We start from the raw sequence: 25007 nt of genomic DNA on the forward strand, positions 1-25007 counted from the left end.
GAATAGAATAAGGTAATTCCAAATCGTCCGTCTTGTTTACATGGATCTGGCGTTGGAGAGGTAGAGGCTTGGCAGTGGAGGTTTGAGTAGCTGTTTTCTGAGCTTAGTCAACAGGCCGGCTCTGCCTGTAGCCTCGCTTTTGCTTCTGCTCCTGGCGCTGCCTCCTTCGCTTTGCTTCTGATAACAATCCACGGAGACCCCGCTGGTCTCGCCCGGAATGTTATTTATTTATTTTTTTTCTCGTCCGGAATGTTGTGCATGCGATGGAAATCGCTACAAACCGTCATTTTCTGCTGGAAACCAATGTCCAGTAAGTCCATACGGTTGTAGTGGATATTGAAGTCCGGTACAGACGAACAACACGCAAAAATACACACAAAAAACATAAAAACCGTGCACAGGTAGGGAGAGCTTGTAGCCGCAGCCGTTGTAGTAGAATTGTATATAGTAGGGTTTTCCAGAAGAAAAGGTAGAAGTAAAAGCAGAAGTAGAAGTAGAAGGCGGAATATGGCGTTTGACCGACACGATGGCGTCTGTCACAATCTGGATCGGCTGTGACGTCACATGCAAGTGCTCCATAGGCTCCAGCTTGCCTGCGACCCTGTAGAACAGGATAAAGCGGCTAGAGATAATGAGATGAGATGAGATGAGTTAAGTTGGTCAGTAAAACTATTGAAAATCTTTTCTTTGTACTTTTGTTAATTAAATAAAGTTTCACATGAATTAACAAATCACAAATCAAAAGATTTTTGTTTTTATTGCATTTTGGAAAATATCCCAGTTTTTCTGGAAATGAGGTTTGCAAAAATCAGCTCAGAATAATGATCTTGCTGAAACACGTTGGGTGGAGCTTCACACTACTTTCTCCAATCAGAGTGAGAGTGGGTGGGGTAAACACAGAGCGGGACGACTCAGAACAGCTGGATGTGTGTTTGTGTCCAGACTGCAGAGGCAGAGAGAGGAGACGCACTTTGTGTCAAAACCCTGTGGATTATGAGACTTGTGTGAAGGACGTGAACTTGGTGGAATTGCACTACAATTGTTCACTACCCCTTACTGGACATAAGGATTTAGGGTGGCTTGAGGGTGTGGATTGGGATGATGCCGTAGAGTTTACACACTTAGAACAGGGAAGGATTTGAGCTGCTCCTTTACCACACACACACACCTGCACAGGTAAACACAATTATTATTATTATTATTATTATTATTATTATTATTTATTTTATTTTTTTTATTATTATAATTATTAAGGAACCCTGAAACAGACTTCACAGATGAAAAGGCACTAAACTCTACTTCCACTTGCCCTTTGTACTCTGTGTGTGTGTGTGTGTGTGTGTGTGTGTGTGTGTGTGTGTATTTGCAATTTCTATCCTCTCCTCTTATTAAAGTGCCTCAAGCAGAAACTTCAAGTCAAACTTGGAGAAACTCGGGTCACTCCCGTACCCACACACACGCATACGCACACATACACGCACAAGAATGGAATGAAACCGGTGTACATTTCTCACCTGGGTGTGACAGTACCTATCTCTCTCTCTCTCTCACACACACACACACACACACATTTCCTGTTCACAGTTTTGCTCTTTTTTGTCTTTAACCAAATCCAAAGCATCAGTGATTTGGAACACATTTCCCACAGACCAGGTAGCAGTTTGTGGTGCTCCACTGTGCCGATGAGGGAATCGTGCGTGGTGGAGTCGGTCATTGGGGTGTATGCAAAGTGTTTACAGCGGGCGGTGTTCAAACACACAGTATTTTTCTTCAGAGTCACCTGCTGGGACTATTTTAAAGCTACAAGAAGCATTTGAGATTATTCAGTTCAATCTACACTACCGTTCAAAAGTTTGGGGTCACTTTGAAATGTCCTTATTTTTGAAAGAAAAGCACTGTTCTTTTCAATGAAGATCACTTTAAACTAATCAGAAATCCACTCTATACATTGCTAATGTGGTAAATGACTATTCTAGCTGCAAATGTGTGGTTTTTGGTGCAATATCTCCATAGGTGTATAGAGGCCCATTTCCAGCAACTCTCACTCCAGTGTTCTAATGGTACAATGTGTTTGCTCATTGCCTCAGAAGGCTAATGGATGATTAGAAAACCCTTGTACAATCATGTTAGCACAGCTGAAAACAGTTTAGCTCTTTAGAGAAGCTATAAAACTGACCTTCCTTTGAGCAGATTGAGGCTACATCCACACGACAACGGCAACGAGATGTTATTTAAAAATATATCGCGTCCAAATGGGCAACAATCAGTAAAATATCAGGTCCATATGGTAACGCAACGCTTGCTGAAAACGATGCAATACACATGCCACACCTCTAGGGGCGCTGTAAGACGGTCCCTTCGGAGACACCAGAACAATAGAAGAAGTAAGGACGCATGCGCATAAACTATTATGCGCGAGACTTCATATTAGCCACAAAGTCAGGAAAATCTGTTTGTAAAATTACATTATAATGACCAAATACAATGAAAAGTATTTTTCCAGTCTCACCTGTGAAAGGTAATCCCATGTGATCTCGTTTGGACAGAAAACCTGTTGGTACAGTTAAACGCAGCTAATCTTTATTCTCCGCTTTGACCTCTCCAATATGGCGGCAAGGATGACGTATGATTCTACACGGAAGGCGGCGTCTTTAATGGTCCGGAATAAATTGGATTAATTTGCTCCTCTACGCCCTTTTTGAGGAATGTATTGTCGGACTTAAATCGACATCTGAAGAGGTGAGATCGCTCCTTTTTTCCCCTATTTTTGCTGGCGGGATTGCACCATTACACAATAAATATTCACAGTGAAAATATTTTGTAAGCGCGTTTCATGAACCAAGTTATAGGATTTGTTGACAACTCGCATCGCAATGAGAAGATCATTGGCACTACTGGTGTTAAGAATCAGACCATTTCATAAATGAATATTTTGCTGTAGAGCTGCAGTGTTTGTACAATTGCATGTTTTTGCTTCACTATTACTGTCACTATTCTGCTTCTTGCATTACTACTGTGAACTAACACTGAACATAATAATAATAATAATAATAATAATAATATCCAAGCTCATGTTTCACTCTCACTAGTGCTCTGTAAGGCTTTTTCCTGGTGATATTCGTTACACTTCTACCCGGCGTGAAGCACTCACAGTCATGTGGTTGTGACGTCAAAGTAAACAAATCCGTTCTACTCATCCAGACGACTTCACAACGGCAACGTTGCCAGATCTTTCCACTCTGGAACCCGTTCTCAAAAAGATTGCGTTTTGGGCACCCAAAACGCCGGTGCCGTGTGGACGCCAGGCCTAAACGATAAGCAATTGTATCGGAGTCACCTGAATCCGTTGCCATGTGGACAGGGCCTGAGTTTCTGGAGCATCACATTTGTGGGGTCGATTAAATGCTCAAAATGGCCAGAAAAATGTCTTGACTATATTTTCTATTCATTTTACAACTTATGGTGGTAAATAAAAGTGTGACTTTTCATGGAAAACACAAAATTGTCTGGGTGACCCCAAACTTTTGAACGGTAGTGTAAATTCTTTTAAGTTCTTTAAGAGAAGACAGCTAAAACAATTTTTACCAGAACCCTGCCTGGTTTCATTCCTCGACCCAACTTTACATTACAGGGCAGGCCATTAGTTTGCTGGGCTTGATGTTGGTGGAAAACCTGTCTTTTAAATTTATGAAAATTACTCACCAAAATTGAAGTTAAAGTTTAGTTTTTACCTTTAGTTTTTTGCCTTTTTGGTGGTAATCTTTCAATCATTCTTTAGTTGACATTCAAGGAATAAATTGCAAAAAACAAGCTGGAGGTTTTTATTTTAAATATTGAACTCAACACTTACCTCAACCAATACTAAAATGAAATAAATAGTATAATGTAACAACAAAATAATAATAAAATAAAATATCATAATTAGATGTAAGAAACCACTTAAGGTAACACCAAGGCAATTAACAATAATGAAAAAGCATTACCCTAATTGGTGCAAAGCCTGCATGCCCTATCAGAACATTTAATTCTGCGTGGTTTCCTGAAAAAAAACTCAAGTGCCCTATCGTAAGGGAAGTCATTGGGTTCCGGACCATTTATGGAGATTCGTAAGCAGGCTGCCAGGTGTTCCCCTTGGAGCCTATTCCTGAGGTCTGTTTTAATCTATGGATAAAAAAGTACATTTTCTTCATCAAAGCACTAAAAATTTCCATTACATCAAAAAAATATACAAAGGAATACTGAATTTCTATGTGCTTACCCTATTCATAGCTGAGAAATCTCACTCGCAATTCTACTTCGCCAATAAAGCTAATAAAGATGTTTCTTAAAATATTCAGATTTTATGCTTCAGATAGCATCAACTAGGCATCCCCACGAGTACAACAACATTTTATTTGGGCTAGTGGGAAATCCTTATTTATTGTGAATGTCAAGCCATTATTAATAACTTGCATGAATGCTGAAGCCGGATAAACGGGATAATGCAATAAGGCCGGTTCCTCGCGTCAAGCTGCTACTGTATGCATCAAAATTGGTTTATAGCCTGACTCAGGGATGTCAGTTTCCTGTAAGCCAAGAAGGCTATGATAAAGTTCATCACGAGCACGACGTAGGCTACCTTTTAAAATAAGGCCATTTTTTAACATAGTTACTGGGAGGCCAAATGGTCTCCCAGTGGCCAGATTTGGTCTCCTAGTCAATGCCAAACCAGCTTCACTGGGAGACCAAATTTTAAACCAAGTTATGTCTTATCATTTGGTTCAATCAGTTGCAATTAATTAACCAAGTACCATGTAAGTACACATTTAACAAGGAAAACGAAGATCTATGTTATAAGATATACACACAAGATCATGTTGGTTAAGAAAAACAAAACTAAAATTTGGTTACTGAGATGGCTGATGTCAGAATCCGATGTCATTACTGTGTAACTTTGAGTGTCTTTGACATAACATTTGTGCTTGGTAATTGCTCTTGATAGCTGTGTAGTCACTGTAGTGTGTTTGTCTGTATGGTGATTGGTGAACCATTTTGCATCACAGAATATGCCGCAGCGGTGCAGCCGCATGGACTCTGAGGCCTGTGATTGTATTGCCCAGACCAGTTGGTCTCCTAGTGGAAAATCCTTAAAAAATGCTCTGAAGGCGAATCAGGAAGGCTGCATTATTTTTAATTAGCCTAAAAGGCCTACTTGCAGTCCGGGTATATGCGCAACGGCAGGCCTGTGTACACGCCTCTCTCTCTCTCTCTCTCTCTCTCTCTCTGTCTCTGTGTGTGGGTGTGTACGCGCACGTGTGAACGAGAAGAAAGAGCACTATGAATGAACGGAACTATACGCAACGGAATTTATTTATTTTTATTTTTTAAATCGCAAGTCTGATTGTGTGGCGAGAGGAATTCATTGTGTGGCGCTGCACCACACAATGGTCTATGTATGGGAAACCCTGCATCCACAGATAATAGAGACACATGAGAGTGATGTTCTGTGATAGGGTTCATGTGTCCTAAATGAAAAATAGGGTGTGTGCTTTGGGACACATTCTCATGGACTTCGACTTAGTAATAAAGTTTTAATAAAATAATAATCAACAACAACAACAGAAAATATCATCATGGTAACCTGAAGAGAACATATAATGAGCACTATAGCCTGCATTTTTCATGATGCTATTATAATTAAATGAATGAATGAATGAATAGATAGATAGATAGATAGATAGATAGATAGATAGATAGATAGATAGATAGATAGATAGATAGAATTAAAATATGCGCTAGCTTCTAATGTTTATTTATATTCATTGATTATCGTTAGCAATTACTAATTATATTTGGAAAAGCAAATAAATATTTTTAGTCTTTTGTCTGAACACAACTTCATTTGATTTGACTATTGGCACAGCTTTATTTATTTATTTATTTATTTATTTATTTATTTTAAATGTTGAAATGCTCTCTCATTTTCCTCTCTCCCACTTTTGCTTTCTTGTCCAGGAAAAGCATGTTAATTTTGCTAGACTTTAGCTAAGACAAGCTCTTAACATCACTATCTGTGCTGAAAACATGTAAAAGTCTATTTTGTTAGTACACTGCAACTGTGCCCCTCCTAGAACTGCCACCTTATTGTGGTGGAGGGGTTTGTGTGCTTGAATGATCCTAGGAGCTATGTTGTCGGGGGCATTATGCCCCTGTCAGGGTTTCCCAAGGCAGACAGGTCCGAGGTGACAGGCCAGACTAAGAGCAGTTCACCAAAACCCCTATGGAGAAAAATCTGAGGACCGTGACGTCGCCCGGGATGACGCAGCCGGGGCCCCACCCTGGAGCCAGGCCCGGGGTTGGGGCTCGTATGTGAGCGCTTGGTGGCTGGGCCTTTGCCCATGGGGCCCGGCCGGGCTCAGCCCGAAGAGGTGACGTGGGCCTGACCTCCTGTGGGTTCACCACCCACAGAGGTAGCAGTAGGGGACTGGTGCAATGTGGATTAGGTGGCAGTCGAAGGCAGGGGCCTCGACGACCTGATCCCCGGACACAGCGGCTGGCTGTTGGGACATGGAATGTCACTTCGCTGGGGGGGAAAGAGCCTGAGCTTGTGCGGGAGGTTGAGAGGTACCGGCTAGAGATAGTCGGGCTCACCTCCACGCACAGCTTGGGCTCTGGAACCCAGCTCCTCGAGAGGGGCTGGACTCTCCACTTCTCTGGAGTCGCCCGTGGTGAGCGGCGGCGGGCTGGTGTGGGCTTGCTTATAGCTCCCCAGCTCAGCCGTCATGTGTTGGAGTTTACCCCAGTGAACGAGAGGGTCGCCTCTCTGCGCCTTCGGATTGGGGAGAGGGCTCTTGCTGTTGTTTGTGCCTACGGCCCAAATAGCAGTATAGAGTATCTGGCCTTCTTGGAGTCCCTGGGAGAGGTACTGAGGAGTGCTCAGACTGGGGACTCCATTGTGCTACTGGGGGACTTCAATGCTCACATGGGCGATGACAGTGACACCTGGAGGGGCGTGGTTGGGAGGAACGGCCTCCCCGATCTGAACCCGAGTGGTGTTTTGTTATTGGACTTCTGTGCTAGTCACAGTTTGTCCATAACGAACACCATGTTCGAGCATAGGGGTGTCCATAAGTGCACGTGGCACCAGGACACCTTAGGTCGGAGGTCGATGATCGACTTTGTAGTCGTTTCATCTGATCTCTGGCCCTATGTCTTGGACACTCGGGTGAAGAGAGGGGCTGAGCTGTCAACTGATCACCACCTGGTGGTGAGTTGGATCCGCTGGTGGAGGAGGAAGCTGGACAGACCTGGCAGGCCCAAACGTATGGTGAGGATCTGCTGGGAACGTCTGGCCGAGCACTCTGTTGGGGAGGTCTTTAACTCCCACCTCCGGGAGAGCTTTTCCCAGCTTCCAAGGGAGGCGGGGGACATTGAGTCTGAGTGGACCATGTTCTCTACCTCCATTGTGTATGCAGCTGTTCGGAGCTGTGGCCGCAAGGTCTCCGGTGCCTGTCGTGGCGGCAATCCCCGAACCCGGTGGTGGACACCAGAAGTAAGGGATGCCGTCAAGCTGAAGAAGGAGTCCTATCGGGCCATGTTAACCTCCAGGACTCCCGAGGCAGCTGACGGGTATCGGCAGGCCAGGCGTGCTGCAGCTCGGGCAGTTGCGGAGGCAAAAACTCGGAACTGGGAGGAGTTCGGGGAGGCCATGGAGAAGGACTATCGGTTGGCCTCGAAGAAATTCTGGCAAACCGTCCGGCGCCTCAGGAGGGGGAAGCAGTACTCTGCCAACACTGTTTACAGTGCGGGTGGGGAGCTGTTGACCTCGACTGGGGACATTGTCGGGCGGTGGAAGGAATACTTTGAGGATCTCCTCAATCCTACCGTCATGTCTTCCACTGAGGAGACTGAGGCTGATGACTCAGAGGTGGACTCGTCCATTACCCAAACCGAAGTCACTGAGATGGTTTGCAAGCTCCTTGGTGGCAAGGCACTGGGGGTGGATGAGATCCGCCCTGAGTATCTCAAGTCTCTGGATGTTGTGGGGCTGTCTTGGTTGACACGCCTCTGCAACATCGCGTGGCGGTCAGGGACAGTGCCTCTGGAGTGGCAGACTGGGGTGGTGGTCCCTCTTTTTAAGAAAGGGGACCGGAGAGTGTGCTCCAATTATAGGGGAATCACACTTCTCAGCCTCCCGGGGAAGGTTTACTCCAGGGTACTGGAGAGGAGAATTCGACCGATAGTTGAACCTCGGATCCAGGAGGAACATTGCGGTTTTCGTCCTGGTCGCGGAACACTGGACCAGCTCTATACCCTTCATAGGGTGCTTGAGGGTTCATGGGAGTTTGCCCAACCAGTCCACATGTGCTTTGTGGATCTGGAGAAGGCATTCGACCGTGTCCCCCATAGTATTCTGTGGGGGGTGCTTCGGGAGTATGGGGTTCGGGGCTCTTTGCTAAGGGCTGTCCGGTCCCTGTACGAACGGAGCAGGAGTCTGGTTCGCATTGCCGGCAGTAAGTCAGACCTGTTCCCAGTGCATGTTGGACTCTGGCAGGGCTGCCCTTTGTCACCGGTTCTGTTCATAATTTTTATGGACAGAATTTCTAGCCGCAGCCAGGGGCCAGAAGGAATCCTGTTTGGGAACCACAGGATTTCATCTCTGCTTTTTGCGGATGATGTTGTCCTGTTGGCTTCTTCAAACCAGGACCTTCAGCATGCACTGGGGCGGTTTGCAGTCGAGTGTGAAGCAGCTGGGATGAGAATCAGCACCTCCAAGTCCGAGGCCATGGTTCTCGACCGGAAAAGGGTGGCTTGCCCTCTCCATGTTGGTGGAGAAGTTCTGCCTCAAGTGGAGGAGTTTAAGTATCTCGGGATCTTGTTCACGAGTGAGGGAAGGATGGAGCGTGAGATCGACAGGCGGATCGGTGCAGCCTCCGCAGTGATGCGGTCGCTTTACCGGTCCGTCGTGGTGAAGAAGGAGCTGAGCCAAAAGGCGAAGCTCTCAATTTACCGGTCGATCTACGTTCCGACTCTCACCTATGGTCATGAGCTTTGGGTAATGACCGAAAGGACAAGATCGCGGATACAAGCGGCCGAAATGAGTTTCCTTCGCAGGGTGGCTGGGCGCTCCCTTAGAGATAGGGTGAGAAGCACAGTCACTCGGGAGGAGCTCGGAGTAGAGCCGCTGCTGCTCCACATCGAGAGGAATTAGCTGAGGTGGCTCGGGCATCTTTTTTGGATGCCTCCTGGACGCCTCCCTGGGGAGGTGTTCCAGGCATGTCCCCCCGGGAGGAGGCCCCGGGGAAGACCCAGGACACGCTGGAGGGACTATGTCTCTCGGCTGGCCTGGGAACGCCTCGGTGTTCTTCCCGAGGAGCTGGCCGAGGTGTCTGGGGAAAGGGAAGTTTGGGCTTCCCTGCTTAGACTGCTGCCTCCGCGACCCGGTCCCGGATAAAGCGGAAGAAGACGAGACGAGACGAGACTGCAACTGTGCAGAATCACAGTCTCTATCAAATATTGTCTCATGTTTATTTTATTCATTTCAGTAACTTTTATCTGGACAAATACCCACTCAATTCTTTTGTATTTTATTTTGTTAGTTCAATTTTATTTTAATTTACTTTTTTTTTGAGTCTCTGTTTTAGGAATATTATGGTGATTTAGCTCTGTATTTTTCACTTGCATACTGGTAACAGAAATAACCATCTTTGGAAAGTTGTTGTACCATGATCATTTTATGTATTAATCAACATGATCATTTCTGAAAGATTTTAATAAACTTTATATATGATGAGTAAGGAATAAAACTCTTTGGGCACGGCAGTGTAACAGATAAAAATGAAGGCATGCCATTCTTTAATGAATAAACAAATGTAATCATTAGCAATTTGCTGTGGTAGAAGAGGATTAAAACACTCCGTGTCATGCTGTTATAGGAGAATACTGAGTGACGTTGGTGTATGATGAAGCAAAGTTGATTAGTTTCCGAGTGTATCCAGAGACATGGACTGTTTTATTGCTTACATAATCGGCAGTGTATGAGTACGAATGAGTAACAGTGAATCTGTTATTGTGTGTTTTGTAACACAAACTCTCACTGACTGACCCGTGTGTTGGGTCTACAGTGTGTACGTCAGTGCTCATGCTGCACATATTTATTTTCCTTTAAATGGCATAAATTCATTTTCAGATTTTTTTTTTATTCAAGAATTAGAAATAGGTCTCAGAAATGTTACTGGCCATGTGAGCATGTGTAACGTAAGTGAGATTAATTTATTAACTTTACTGTAATGAAGGATCATGAGCATGTTATTATATTTCACAGATGTATTTATTCTGTATTAATAAACCTGCATGAGCTGCAGAGGTGAAAGAACCTTCAAAGAGAACCAGTGAAAAATACACACCTTCACACTCTTGACCAATCACCATCCATTAGAGTGAATGTACACATCACACTTCTTCACTGACTTTGTGAAGATCTATCTATCTATCTATCTATCTATCTATCTATCTATCTATCTATCTATCTATCTATCTGTCTGTCTGTCTGTCTGTCTGTCTGTCTGTCTGTCTGTCTGTCTGTTACACACACTGAAAAAAGAAAATAATTGGACCAACTTAAAGATCTGATGACACGTTTTTGACATCTTTGGCGATGTTTTATAACATAAAAAGTAATTCCCGATGATCCATATATTAATTCACGAAGGCGCCTATTTTACAAGTTATGATAAAAAACGCGGCTATTTGGGCAAATTTGACGGGGCTGCAGCACCCAGGAGACGAATGAGGAGGAGGAGCTATATGACATCATCGAAAGAATCTTCCTCCTCACTTACCAGTTTGTTGTTGATGCGACAGGTGTTCAGTTTGTCATTATTAGTGTTATTATTATACATTACTACACATTATTATATATATATATATATATATATATATATATATATATATATATATATATATATATATATATAATTATGCCTTCGCGTTGTGTTGCCGGCTTTTGCTCCAAAACCCACAAGGATGGGGTAAGTTTATTCAAGTTTCCCAGAGATCCCGAGGTGCATGCGAAATGGGTGAAGCAAGTCAGGCGCACTCGTGACAAGTGGGAGCTCTCACCAACATCTGTCCTGTGCTCTGAACACTTCGATTTGGATTGTTTTGACACCCTTCCCAGCTTAAAGATCTGATGACACGAACATGACTCTATGCAATTTCTTAAATAAACTATACAACATGGCAAACATGTTAGATTTCTGTTATAATTACGTGAAAAGAAGCTGTTGTTACGCAAATATCCAACTTTTAATTGCACAGCGCAAGAAAACCGGGTCTAGCCGGTTTTCTAGCCATAAACTAGAAGACGTGCCTGCCAATATTATTCTAAACGTATCACGGATCAGGCATAGTCGTAAGCTTATTATCTTAGCCGTTTGCATGCTCCATTAGGAACTATGTATTCAGTGTAGCATACGGCTTACATGATATAAACAGTGTTTACACATGCAAGACAACAATACACAATATTAAAATATTGATTCCGTAACATTTTGAACAAATACGGGTTGACCTACCAATCCTTGTTATCCAACCTTGTGGTGTTCGTCAATGCTGGGCTGTCTGCCTGTCCGCTGTCCATCTCGGAGTCGCTCTCAGATTGGTGCACAGTAACAGGTTCAAACCTGTACGGTTGGATGCACCCGTGTTCGTCATCACTAGATTCTTCCAATCTATCCCACTCACAACACAATTCTAGACTCCCAGAAGAGGAAGAGCTAGCACTAGAGAGTTCACCGGCGTTTTCATGCGCCATTTCCATTGAATAGAACCAGAGTAGAACAGCCAGTGAACCGCAGCGTGTTCTTCCGCTGACGTCACAGCATGGCCGCGAGCCGCGGACCCAGTTTTCTTGCGCTGTGCAATTAAAAGTTGGATATTCGCGTAACAACAGCTTCTTTTCATGTAATTACAACAGAAATCTAACATGTTTGCCATGTTGTATAGTTTATTTAAGAAATTGCATAGAGTCATGTTCGTGTCATCAGATCTTTAATTGAATTGTTTCAATTGGTAACACCTAAATGAATTAAGTTCTTTGAAATTAAGTTAATGAGTTAGATTAACACAATTGATTTAAGTCACATGTACTATATAATTCAATTATAATTCAATTATAATTCAATTGTTCTCAAATCAACGTTTTGCATTAATCCAACTTAAAGTTAAGGCTTAAAGTTAAAAGGCAACTTAAAGTTTTCCGTTTTTCCAACTCCATAATTTGCATAACCCAAAAGTACTCCTTTCTAACCTAATACTATGGTTTCATTAAAATTACTTTTTATAGTAACCTTAAAATTAAATTTTAATTTGTTAAATATAACTAAAATTACAATTTTAAGTTGGCTGAAAATATTTTTAAAAAACCCTCAAAATCTGATGGTTTTTTTATACTTTATTGTAGAAATGTAAAGAACCATTTACTTTATGGCCACCAACACAGCTTTTGTGCCATCACATTACGCATTTGTCCTTTTTAAAACACATATGCACAAAATGCATAAGTAACTGTTGGTAAGACCACAAACTTACTTTGTCAGCAAAGTGCAAAATAGTGCAACAATGTATCATGCAAATATGCCTAACAATCTCAACTAGGGGTGGGGGAAATTTCCGATTTTTAGATTAATCGCGATTCGGACGTGAACGATTCTGAATCGATTCACAAATGTCCAAAAATTGATTATTTAAATGCGTTGAATAAAGAAATACAGCGGCGCACAGGGGTAAACAAACATGGAGAAGGTGGAGACGTCATGATGTCAGACGCACAGCATCATGAGAAACCTAACTGATGCAGGTTCACTCAAATGAGAATAGCAGGGTACATGTGTACTGAGGGAACAACGTGTAATTCCAAGTTGATATACTCCACAAATGTAAACTGCCTTCACTAAAGCAGAAATCTGAATGAAACTCACTCAGAACTTTACGTTACTTCAACTACTGCTGAAAACAATTTTTAGAGTGCAGTCATGAGTGTCATCATGGACACGAATGTCATGGCAATATTGGGCTTTCAGTGATTTCTTTGAACTGTTCTTTTTCTGTGGCAGAAAAAAAACAAGAATTGGGTATACAAGTTTTTATTTTGTGTTTTCTGAAATCCACATATTGTCAAAATTATACATACAGCACACCTAATATTTGGTTAAATGACCCTTAGCAAGTGTCACCTTGACCAGATGCTTTTGGTAGCCATCAACAAGCTTCTGGCAAAATTCTTGCTGGATATTTGCACACTCTTCTTGGCAGAATTAGTAGAATTCAATTAAATTTCTATGTTTCCTGGCACTGATGTGACCTTTAAGCACAGTGCAGATATTTTCTATAGGGTTAAGGTCAGGACCTGTTTTAAGCTTAATGTTAGCCGGCTTTAACCATTCCAGGACCAGCTTTGATGTGTGTTTGGGGTCACTGCCCTGTTGGAGCACCCAACTATGTCTAAGGCTACATCCACATGACAACGGCAACGAGATGTTATTTAAAAAAATATCGCGTTCAAATGGGCAACGATCAGTAAAATATCAGGTCCATATGGCAATGCAACGCTTGCTGAAAACGATGCAATACACATGCCACACCTCTAGGGGCGCTGTAAGACGGTCCCTTCGGAGACACCAGAACAATAGAAGAAGTAAGGACGCATGCGCATAAACTATTATGCGCGAGACTTCATATTAGCCACAAAGTCAGGAAAATCTGTTCGTAAAATTACATTATAATGACCAAATACAATGAAAAGTATTTTTCCAGTCTCACCTGTGAAAGGTAATCCCATGTGATCTCGTTTGGACGGTAAACCTGTTGGTACAGTTAAACGCAGCACATGAATGAGGCATCTTTATTCTCCGCTTTGAGCCATCCAATATGGCGGCGAGGATGACGTATGATTCTACGCGTAAGGCAGCGTCTTTAATGGTCCGGAATAAATTGAATGCTACACGTTGATGGATTAATTTGTTGTTCTACGTCCTTTTTGAGGAATGTATTGTAGGACTTAAACCAACATCTGAAGAGGTGAGATCGCTCCTTTTTTTCCTTATTTTTGCTGACAAGATTGACTCTGCCCTAAGGGCTATTCTCTCTCTCTCTCTCTCTCTCTCTCTCTCTCTCTCTCTCTCTCACTTTGCACCATTACACAATAAATATTCACAGTGAAAATATTTTGTAAGCGCGTTTCATGAACCAAGTTATAGGATTTGTTGACAACTCGCATCGAGTTCGTTACACTTCTACCCGGCGTGAAGCACTGACAGTCATGTGGTTGTGACGTCATCGTAAACAAATCCGTTCTACTCATCCAGATGACTTCGCAACGGCAATGTTGCCAGATCTTTCCACTCTGGAACCCGTTCTCAAAAGATTGCGTTTTGGGCACCCAAAACGCCGGTGCCGTGTGGACGCCAGGCCTAAACGATAAACAATTGTATCGGATTCACCTGAATCCATTGCCGTGTGGACAGGGCCTAAGTTTCTGATGGTATAATGCTATGCTGAATAATTCTGAAGTAGTCCTCTGTCTTCATTTTTCAATCCACTTTGTGCAATGGACCAGTTCCACTAGCAGCAGAACAGCTTCAGAGCATGATACTACCACCACCATGCGTAACAGTAACAGTGTTCCCCTGTATCTCTGGTCATTGTGACCAAGCAACTCAATCTTTATCTCATCTGACCTTAAAACTTTCCTCCAGAAGGCTTTTTCTTTGTCCATGTAGTCTATAAACTGTAGTTGAGCTTGAAGGTGTTGATTTTAGAGCAGGGTCTCTCTCTCTCTCTCTCTCTCTCTCTCTCTCTCTCTCCTCACTGTAAACAGTGACATTGGTGTTCTAGCACCTTCCAGTTCATTGCAGACCTATGCCTTGTTGGTTCCTAGGTGATTTCTGACTATCCGGATCAATTTCCTCTGAGCTGAAGGTGACAGTTTGGGTCGTCTTCCAGCAAAGTGGCTACTCCTCCCAATAACGTATACACAGTTGTTTGAACTGATGCTCTTGGAATCTGCAGTGGTCAATCCTGTGAGTGCTGACAAACAAACCTTTTTTATTGGCTCAGAGAATCTACGAGCTGCAGTCAATCATGATCACTAACAGAGGTTATAGTTAAGAGGCCTTAGCAAGTTAAAGACATTTTGGAATCTTTTCAGAATCATTTCAGGATCACTGAATTAATAACGCAAGTGGGTGTGTGTACACTTTTGACTCTGTATATATAATTTTGACTATGGGCGAGAGGCTGGGTACACCCTGGACAAGTCACCAGGTCATCGCAGGGCTGACACATACTGTAGACTGTTGGCCCTTTTCCACTACCCTTTTTCAGCTCACTTCAGCTCGCTTCAGCTCACTTCAGCCCGACATGGCTCGCGTTTCGACTACCAAAAAACAGCACGACTCAGCTCGCTTCAGCCCTGCTTAGCCCCTAAAACTCGCACTGTTTTGGAGTAGGGCTGAAGCGAGCCAAACCGTGCCGAGTGAGGCTGGGGGCGTGAGGAGACACTCCCCTGTGCACTGATTGGTGAGGAGGAGTGTCCTCACATGCTCACACACGCCCCGCGAGCACACTGGGATCTGTAAACACCGTAAACCCGGAAGGAGAAGAATTACGAATTACGAGAATTTCTGAAGCCTTATGCGCCTCGCCTCATCTATACGCTCTTGCCAGTATCTGTTGGCGTTGTCGGTGACAACAAGCCACAGAACCAAGACCAGCAACACTAACGACTCCATGTCCTCCATGTTTATTGTTTACTATCCGGGTCGTGAGACTACCGCTTAAAAGCTCACTGATGTCACTGTTTGCGCTGCTTAACGACATCACGTGACGTCCACCCACTTTTGCTAACTCCACCCAATGTGTCCACCCACTTCCAGCCAGCACGGTTCAGCGCAGTTGTAGTCGAAATGCAACTCCAACAGCCCCACTCAGCTCGACTCAGCACGGCACGGCTCAGCCCGACTCAGCCGCGTTTGTAGTGGAAAAGCGGCAACAGACAACCATTCACACTCACTTTAGAGCCACCAATTAGCTTAACCTGCATGCCTTTGGACTGTGGGGGAAACCGGAGCACCCCCATGCAGACACGGGGAGAACATGCAAATGCCACACAGGAAGGCCTCGCCGGCCGCTGGGTTCAAACCCAGGACCTTCTTGCTGTGAGGCGACAGTGCTAACCACTACACCACCATGCCACTCACAACTGTATATTTGTCTATCTGTTGATCTGTCTGACTTTCCAAAGGTTTGTTTATTAATCTTTCTGTCTGTTAATTCAGTATGTGTCTGTCTGTCCGTCTGTCTGCCTTTTAAGCTGTCAGATTTTCTATCTATCTAATTATCTGCCTGTCTGCCTGATTGTCTCTCTGTTAATCGGTCTATCTGTCTATGAATCCATCACTATGACTTTCTGACTGACGTTCTGCCATTCCGTCTCTCTGTTTATCTGAATGCCTGTCTCTCTGCCTGTCTATTCATCTGTTTATCTATTTATTAATCTATTTATTAAATAGATTTACTATTTAGGGGCGGCACGGTGGTGTAGTGGTTAGCGCTGTCGCCTCACAGCAAGAAGGTCCTGGGTTCGAGCCCCGGGGCCGGCGAGGGCCTTTCTGTGTGGAGTTTGCATGTTCTCCCCGTGTCCGCGTGGGTTTCCTCCGGGTGCTCCGGTTTCCCCCACAGTCCAAAGACATGCAGGCTAGGTTAACTGGTGACTCTAAATTGACCGTAGGTGTGAATGTGAGTGTGAATGGTTGTCTGTGTCTATGTGTCAGCCCTGTGATGACCTGGCGACTTGTCCAGGGTGTACCCCACCTTTCGCCCGTAGTCAGCTGGGATAGGCTCCAGCTTGCCTGCAACCCTGTAGAAGGATAAAGCAGCTAGAGATAATGAGATGAGATTTACTATTTATTAATCTATAGTCTCTGTGTATTAATCTGTTTGTCCATCTGTGTGTCTGTCTGTGTTTCTGACTTTCTGCCTGTCTCTCTGACTTTGACAGTCTGTCTGTCTGTTTATCTGTCTGACTTTTTGACTGTCTGTCTGTTTATTAATCTTCTGTGTCTGTGCCTTTCAAGCAACCTCTCTGTCTGACAGTCTGTCTATTAATCCGTCTGTCTGAAATTTTGTGACTGAACTAAACAGATTATGTAGTTTGTTTTTTATACGCTTTACAATATTAGTTGTACCATTACAATAACCAAATAAACCTGGAAGCTCGGTGTAACACTGATATTTGGGAGCTTTTTAAACATTAACTAGTTATCTAATGTCATGTTTTTGCCCAACTGTTGACAGATGAGAGATCACTTCCTGCTTCACCTGAATTCCGTTTCTGTTTGCGTATAATGAGACTTGTTTTGGCTTTGCTCTTTCGCTACACCAACAGCTGCTTGTTTAAGTGATTGAGTCAACATCGAACGTTAATCATGAGGAGACAACAATTACCGTTAAACTGTTTCTCACTCACTTGTGCATAAAAATGTAAAAAGCCAATCAGTGAACAAATCCAGCACATCAGTGTTAACTGACAGACAAAGGCATCATCTGGAAAAATGTATTTACTCAGAAAATGTCTAGTATGAAGTAGAATGGCACCAGTCGCAGGGATCGTATCAGCCTGATATCAGCAAAATAAATAATGAAAGTCAAAACTGATTTTGTATTAATTCTTCACCATATCAAACACCAGCTCCTTTAACAAAGTGCCATTACATTAATTTTTTTTAAACAAATTTGTTCTACAAAACTATTCAATGGTTTTATAACCAAGTGAATAAAATCTGAAATATCTAATTAGCATAAACATCACCTGCATGTAAATGAAAATGGAGCACTGAGTGATCTGAGATGAATGAGAGTGACAGAGTCCGTGCTCAAGAAGTTATACAATGAAAATCCTATTAAAGGCACACTGATGGGGGAGATAAAGTCAATCCATGTGTGTGTGTGTGTGTGTGTGAGAGAGAGAGAGAGAGAGAGAGATATTGTGTAGGTTTTGTGTTGTGCTTCTGGAAATCACATCAAACCAGAACTTTGATCAGAAAAGTTCACATCCTGTCTTTGTTCATGTAAGATGTCAAGAATAAACTACTTGGGGACGTGCTGTTATAGGAAAATAATCAACAACTGGGTGGTGTTATGAAGCGCAGTTATCACCATGAAATTGGTTATTTTTCAATAACAGCATGTGCCCAGGGCGGCACGGTGGAGTAGTGGTTAGCGCTGTTGCCTCACAGCAAGAAGGTCCGGGTTCGAGCCCTGTGGCCGGCGAGGGCCTTTCTGTGCGGAGTTTGCATGTTCTGTCCTTGTGAGTTTCCTCCGGGTGCTCTGGTTTCCCCCCCATAGTCCAAAGACATGCAGGTTAGATTAACCGGTGACTCTAATGCCACTTTTCCACTACCAACGCGGCCGTGCCGGGCTGAGTGGGGCTGTTGGAGTTGCATTTTGACTACAACCGCGCTGGCTGGAAGTGGGTGGACACATTGGGTGGAGTTAGTGAAAGTGGGTGGACGTCACGTGATGCCGTTAGGCAGCGCAAACAGTGACATCAGTGACCTTTTAAGCGTAGTCTCACGACCCGGATAGTAAACAATAAACATGGAGGACATGGAGTCGTTAGTGTTGCTGGTCTTGGTGCTGTGGCTTGTTGTCACCGACAACGCCAACAGATACTGGCAAGAGCGTATAGATGAGGCGAGGCACATAAGGCTTCAGAAATTCTCGTAATTCATAATTCTTCTTCTTCCGGGTTTACGGTGTTTACAGATCCCAGCGTGCTCGCGGGGCATGTGTGGGCATGTGAGGACACTCCTCCTCACCAATCAGTGCACAGGGGAGTGTCTCCTCACGCCCCTAGCCCCACTCGGCTCGGTTTGGCTCGCTTCAGCCCCACTCCAAAACCGTGCGAGTTTTGGGTGCTGAGTAGGGCTGAAGCAAGCTGAGTCGTGCTGCTCTGAGGTAGTCGAAACGCGAGCCGTGTCGGGCTGAAGTGAGCTGAAAAAGGGTAGTGGAAAAGGGCCAAAAATTGACCATAGGTGTGAATGGTTGTGTCTATGTGTCAGCCCTGCTATGACCTGGCGACTTGTCCAGGGTGTACCCCGCCTCTTGCCCGTAGTCAACTGTGATAGGCTCCAGCTTGCCTGCGACCCTGTAGAACAGGATAAAGCGGCTAGAGATAATGAGATGAGATTCCTCTTATATCACAGAAATTTGCCAATGATTTTAATTATTTTTTATGAATTAAGCTACATTTTATCCATTTACAGTTACATTTCAGGGTGTGGAATGACCATGAAAATTGAAAAATTGCAATTCCTATAATTAACTCAATGACTAACAATTAAAAATCTTACTTTAATAAAATTATAGGACAATATTCTTTTTTGAAATGCTTGTAGTAAATTTGCACAGTGGTGCAGTAGTAATTACTGTCAGCTCACAGCAAGAAGGTTCTGGGTTCGAACCATGTGGTCAACTGGGGCCTTTCTGTGTAGAGTTTGTCTGTTTTCCCCATACTTGTCTGCGTTTCCTCCAGATGCTTTGGTTTCCTCCTACAGTCCAAAAACATGCAGATTAGGTCAACTGGCTAACAACATCTCATCTCATAGGTGTGAATGTGAGTGTGAATGGTTGTTTGTCTCTGTGTTAGCCCTGTGATAGATTAGTGACCTGCCCAGGATGTATCCTGCCTCTGATTGATTTACTGATTGATTTTATTTAGTAAAATAATGCACAAAATGCATAAATATAGTGTATATTAAGATACACAGATAACACAAGAAAGTCTATAACCTTATTTCCATTGTGGTCCGGCTCTCACCTTCAGCTTCCCCATAACCCTGACAGATAAGCGGATAGTGGATGGATAGATGAATGTAGTATAGTTATCTATTTAAATTGGTTTTATTTGTCTTTTTATGGCCCAAAACTGAGTATCTGTTTATTTTTAGATTTTGATACAATTTTATAAATGGGTATTGTAATGTATATTAAGCTTTTTGGCACTATATCAATACCATACGCAGCAGATGCTATTCATTGAGTGTGAGAGCGTGTAAGAGTGCATGAGTGTGTATGAGTGTAGGTGGGGTTCTAAGTAGATGTGAGTCAGAAAGATGAGATGTGAAGAAAGCAATTTATAGAAAACAAAATCACATATGCTACACACCCTATAAGCACTGGGTGTGGGATGCTGGGATTTGCCTGGGCCTGGGCCTGTGCGTGTGTGGTGCTCACATGGTCACATGTCTCTGCTCTGATTCAATAACAACTCTCTACTGCTTTACTGGGAGGACTATTAGGAAAAGTTCAGCTGGTCATAGTGAAGAAAAAAATAACAACAAGAATCAAATTCTATTTTCTCACCATACACACTTAACCATTTAGCTATTGTGATGCTGGCATGTAGCAGAAATTGCCACTCTATGTCAAAACACACACGTGTGTGGGGGGGAAATTATACACTACCGTTCAAAAGTTTGGGGTCACCCAGACAATTTTGTGTTTTCCATGAAAAGTCACACTTTTATTTACCACCATAAGTTGTAAAATGAATAGAAAATATAGTCGAGACATTTTTCTGGCCATTTTGAGCATTTAATCGACCCCACAAATGTGATGCTCCAGAAACTCAATCTGCTCAAAGGAAGGTCAGTTTTATAGCTTCTCTAAAGAGCTAAACTCTTTTCAGCTGTGCTAACATGATTGTACAAGGGTTTTCTAATCATCCATTAGCCTTCTGAGGCAATGAGCAAACACATTGTACCATTAGAACACTGGAGTGAGAGTTGCTGGAAATGGGCCTCTATACACCTATGAAGATATTGCACCAAAAACCAGACATTTGCAGCTAGAATAGTCATTTACCACATTAGCAATGTATAGAGTGGATTTCTGATTAGTTTAAAGTGATCTTCATTGAAAAGAACAGTGCTTTTCTTTCAAAAATAAGGACATTTCAAAGTGACCCCAAACTTTTGAACTGTAGTATATATATATATATATATATATATATATCATTATCTCTAGCCGCTTTATCCTTCTACAGGGTCGCAGGCAAGCTGGAGCCTATCCCAGCTGACTACGGGCGAAAGGCGGGGTACACCCTGGACAAGTCGCCAGGTCATCACAGGGCTGACACATAGACACAGACAACCATTCACACCTACGGTCAATTTAGAGTCACCAGTTAACCTAACCTGCATGTCTTTGGACTGTGGGGGAAACCGGAGCACCCGGAGGAAACCCACGCGGACACGGAGAGAACATGCAAACTCCGCACAGAAAGGCCCTCGCCGGCCATGGGGCTCGAACCCAGGACCTTCTTGCTGTGAGGCGACAGCGCTAACCACTACACCACCGTGCCGCCCATATATATATATATATATATATATATATATATATATATTCCGTGTGTGTGTGTACACCATGCAAAGCAGAGACGTGTGACCATGGACCATGTGAGCACTACACACACACACAGGCCCAGGCAAATCCCAGCATCCCACACCCAGTGCTTATAGGGTGTGTAGCATATGTGATTTTATTTTCTATAAGTTGCTTTCTTCACATCTCATCTTTCTGATTCACATCTACTTAGAACCCCACCTACACTCATACACACTCGTGCACTCTTACACACTCTCATGCTCACTGAATAGGATCTGCTGAGTATGGTATTGATATGGTGCCAAAAATCTCAAACAAACATTACAAGATCTATTTATAAAATTTATCAAAATCTGCTCATTCCCAACAACCTGCATGGTGTACATGAAGTTAACACTAAGTTTAAATCTGCCTTTATTCATGCCCTGGTTTTGTAAATATCTGTAAATATGCATTCTTGTTTGGTCAGCATTAATTTTGCTGTCTTGTACACATAATTGATCTGAATCACTTACTATGCTGTTTGTTTTCATAGAATTCTGATGGTCTTTGTCTCACTGAGAACAAAAATGAGATAACTTGAATTTCCCACATGAACACAATGAGGCTTATGTAATTTTTGATTGTGGGTCACATGCAACTTCTGAAACTGTCTGAGAAATATCTGTATTGAGTGTGCGCAGTATGCTGAGAGAATCTGTTATAAATATTTTTGATTTTGAGTGATATCTCCGATGTGGTGTTCAGTGGAGGATGGTTTTGGCTCATTGACCTTCTCTGGGTCATGACTTGGCACTTTAGTGTTTTTGGACACATTGTGTTCCAGCCTTGTGAGCAAGGACATGTCTCATAAAATCTCAAGCTGCAGGTTTCGCCCACCTGGGAATGACTGAATTGGCTTTCAACAGCTGATCTGTTTCTTACTCACACAGCATGCAGCTTCTGAAGCATCTTTTTTCCTTCATGATCACTGAAGATTAAGATACAATCATGATATTTAAGGAATAAATGACTATGTAGTTGTACTATACGTTGCCAGTCATATAAATTTGAATATATAGGTATTTTTCAGGGGCGGCACGGTGGTGTAGTGGTTAGCGCTGTCGCCTCACAGCAAGAAGGTCCGGGTTCGAGCCCCGTGGCCGGCAAGGGCCTTTCTGTGCGGAGTTTGCATATTCTCCCCGTGTCCATGTGGGTTTCTTCCGGGTGCTCCGGTTTCCCCCACAGTCCAAAGATATATAGGTTAGGTTAACTGGTGACTCTAAAGTGAGTGTGAATGGTTGTCTGTGTCTATGTGTCGGCCCTGTGATGACCTGGTGACTTGTTTAGGGTGTACCCCACCTTTCGAGAAAATGAGGTGTTTTTCATTTTGATAAAGGTTTATAGTGGAAATTTGTTCTAGCAACCGTAAACAATGTTATGGGCCATATCTGTGTATTTCTGAAAAATGTTAATAAGTAGTTTTTACTTACAGTTAAACTGTTTCCTCCCAATAAGTAGGTTTTTATTTAGAATTTAGGATGAAGATGCAACCAACAAGAACTCAGACCCCAACAGTGTAGAAAACATAATCAGGAATACTCTTAATGATTTAAAAATATTTTATTTTGTGTTATTTCATAGTGTTAATGTCTTCCTTATTATTTCAAAATAGTAGAAAATAGTAAACTTTCTATGAACAGGGGTGTAAAAAAAACATTTGACCAGCAGTATATACTCACTGGCCACTTTAATAGGAACTTGTTCTTGATTCTAAGATTCCTGTTCTTGGCTGCAGGAGTGGAACCCAATGTGTTCTTCTGCTGTTGCATGCTGAGATGCTTTTCTGCTCACCACAGTCTCATCTCATCTCATTATCTCTAGCCGCTTTATCCTTCTACAGGGTCGCAGGCAAGCTGGAGCCTATCCCAGCTGACTACGGGCGAAAGGCGGGGTACACCCTGGACAAGTCGCCAGGTCATCACAGGGCTGACACATAGACACAGACAACCATTCACACTCACGGTCAATTTAGAGTCACCAGTTAACCTAACCTGCATGTCTTTGGGGGAAACCGGAGCACCCGGAGGAAACCCACGCGGACACGGGGAGAACATGCAAACTCCGCACAGAAAGGCCCTCGCCGGCCCCGGGGCTCGAACCCAGGACCTTCTTGCTGTGAGGCGACAGCGCTAACCACTACACCACCGTGCCGCCCTGCTCACCACAGTGATTCATATAATCAAAAGTGATTATATGAGTTGCTGTATCCTTCCTGGTGGCTCGAACCAATCTGGCCATTTTCCTCTGACCTCTCTTATCGACAAGGCGTTTGTTTCCACCCACAGAACTGTTATTCACTCAATGTTTTTTGTTTTTTTTGCACCATCCTGTGTAAACTCTAGAGACTGTTGTGTGTGAAAACCCCAGGAGATCAGCAGTTTCTGAAAGACTCAAACCAGTCCATCTGGCTCAAACCAACACCCATGCCACAGTGAAAGTCACAATTTGAGATCACAGTTTTCCCCATTCTGATGTTTGAAGTGAACATTAATTGAAGCTCTTGATTTGTATCTGCATGATTTGATGCATCGTGCTGCTATTAAGGGATTGGCTGATTAGATAACTGCATAAAACAGCAGGTGGATGGGTGTTCCTAATAAAGTGGCCAGTAAGTGTATCTGTAGATCACGGTGTTGTTTGTGTAGCTAAAATATAATTTTATTTTATTTTTTAATATGGTAAAAGCTAGCAGCAGGGGTTCAGGTATATAGCATGCTACATCTACATCTTTATTAAGTCGGTAAAAGTCATCAGACATCACACCAACTATTAAACACTAAACTAAAACTACTATATAAAACCATTAAGTAAAAACTACTATGCAAAACCGCTGTATGTACATACAAATTGTAAAAATGCATGGTATAAACAAACATCACTAACAATTAAGAACAGCCCCAGAACTACCATGACAAATGAATTAATTAAGTATTGAAGACCCTTAACTTAAAATGTCTAAAAAACTACTTTCAACTATGTTTCTAGGCAGACGATTCCAAAGTCTAATGGCTCTAGGGAAAAAAGAATAAAAATAAACATCCTTACTAGCCTTGTATTGTTTGAACTTAAAATTATGACTTGAACATGTACTGACTCCAGTATTATCATGAGGACATAAGTAACTGTTTACATCGATATCAATAAGTCCATGACACATCTTGTATATTAAAATTAATCTAAACAATGTCCTTCTTGATTCAAGATTAGTTCACCCCAAGTTCCCTTAGCATATCAGTGACACTAGCAGTCGGTGATAGTTATTTGCACAAAAAAGTGCAGCTTTTCTCTGCACATGTTTAACAGAGTTCACATCCTTTTTAAAGTGTGGGTTCCAAGCTTCGTAGGCATATTCCAACTTTGGGTGAACCAAAACCATGTATGCAGTTTCCTTAACATTCTGAGAACAGTTCCAAAAGTTTCTCTTTATTATACCCAAGACTTTACTTGCTTTCCCGGAGATGGATGCAACATGCCATGACCATTTCAGGTCATTCACCAGGGTAACTCCCAGATAAGACACATAATCAACCTGTTCCAAT

At 42.9% G+C, this 25007-nt stretch overlaps 1 protein-coding gene across 1 annotated transcript in view; it reads left to right on the plus strand.

Moving 5' to 3' along the window:
- The first annotated feature begins 936 nt into the window (after window positions 1-936).
- daam1a (dishevelled associated activator of morphogenesis 1a) overlaps window positions 937-25007 on the plus strand; it is an 82728-nt gene continuing 58657 nt past the window's right edge. The window contains exon 1 of the mRNA XM_060933780.1: window positions 937-1176. The gene's annotated coding sequence lies outside the window, so the exon portion shown is untranslated. The remainder of the gene's footprint in view (window positions 1177-25007) is intronic.

The sequence above is a fragment of the Neoarius graeffei genome, chromosome 11, assembly GCF_027579695.1.
Source record: "Neoarius graeffei isolate fNeoGra1 chromosome 11, fNeoGra1.pri, whole genome shotgun sequence".
Taxonomy (NCBI): Eukaryota; Metazoa; Chordata; class Actinopteri; order Siluriformes; family Ariidae; genus Neoarius; species Neoarius graeffei.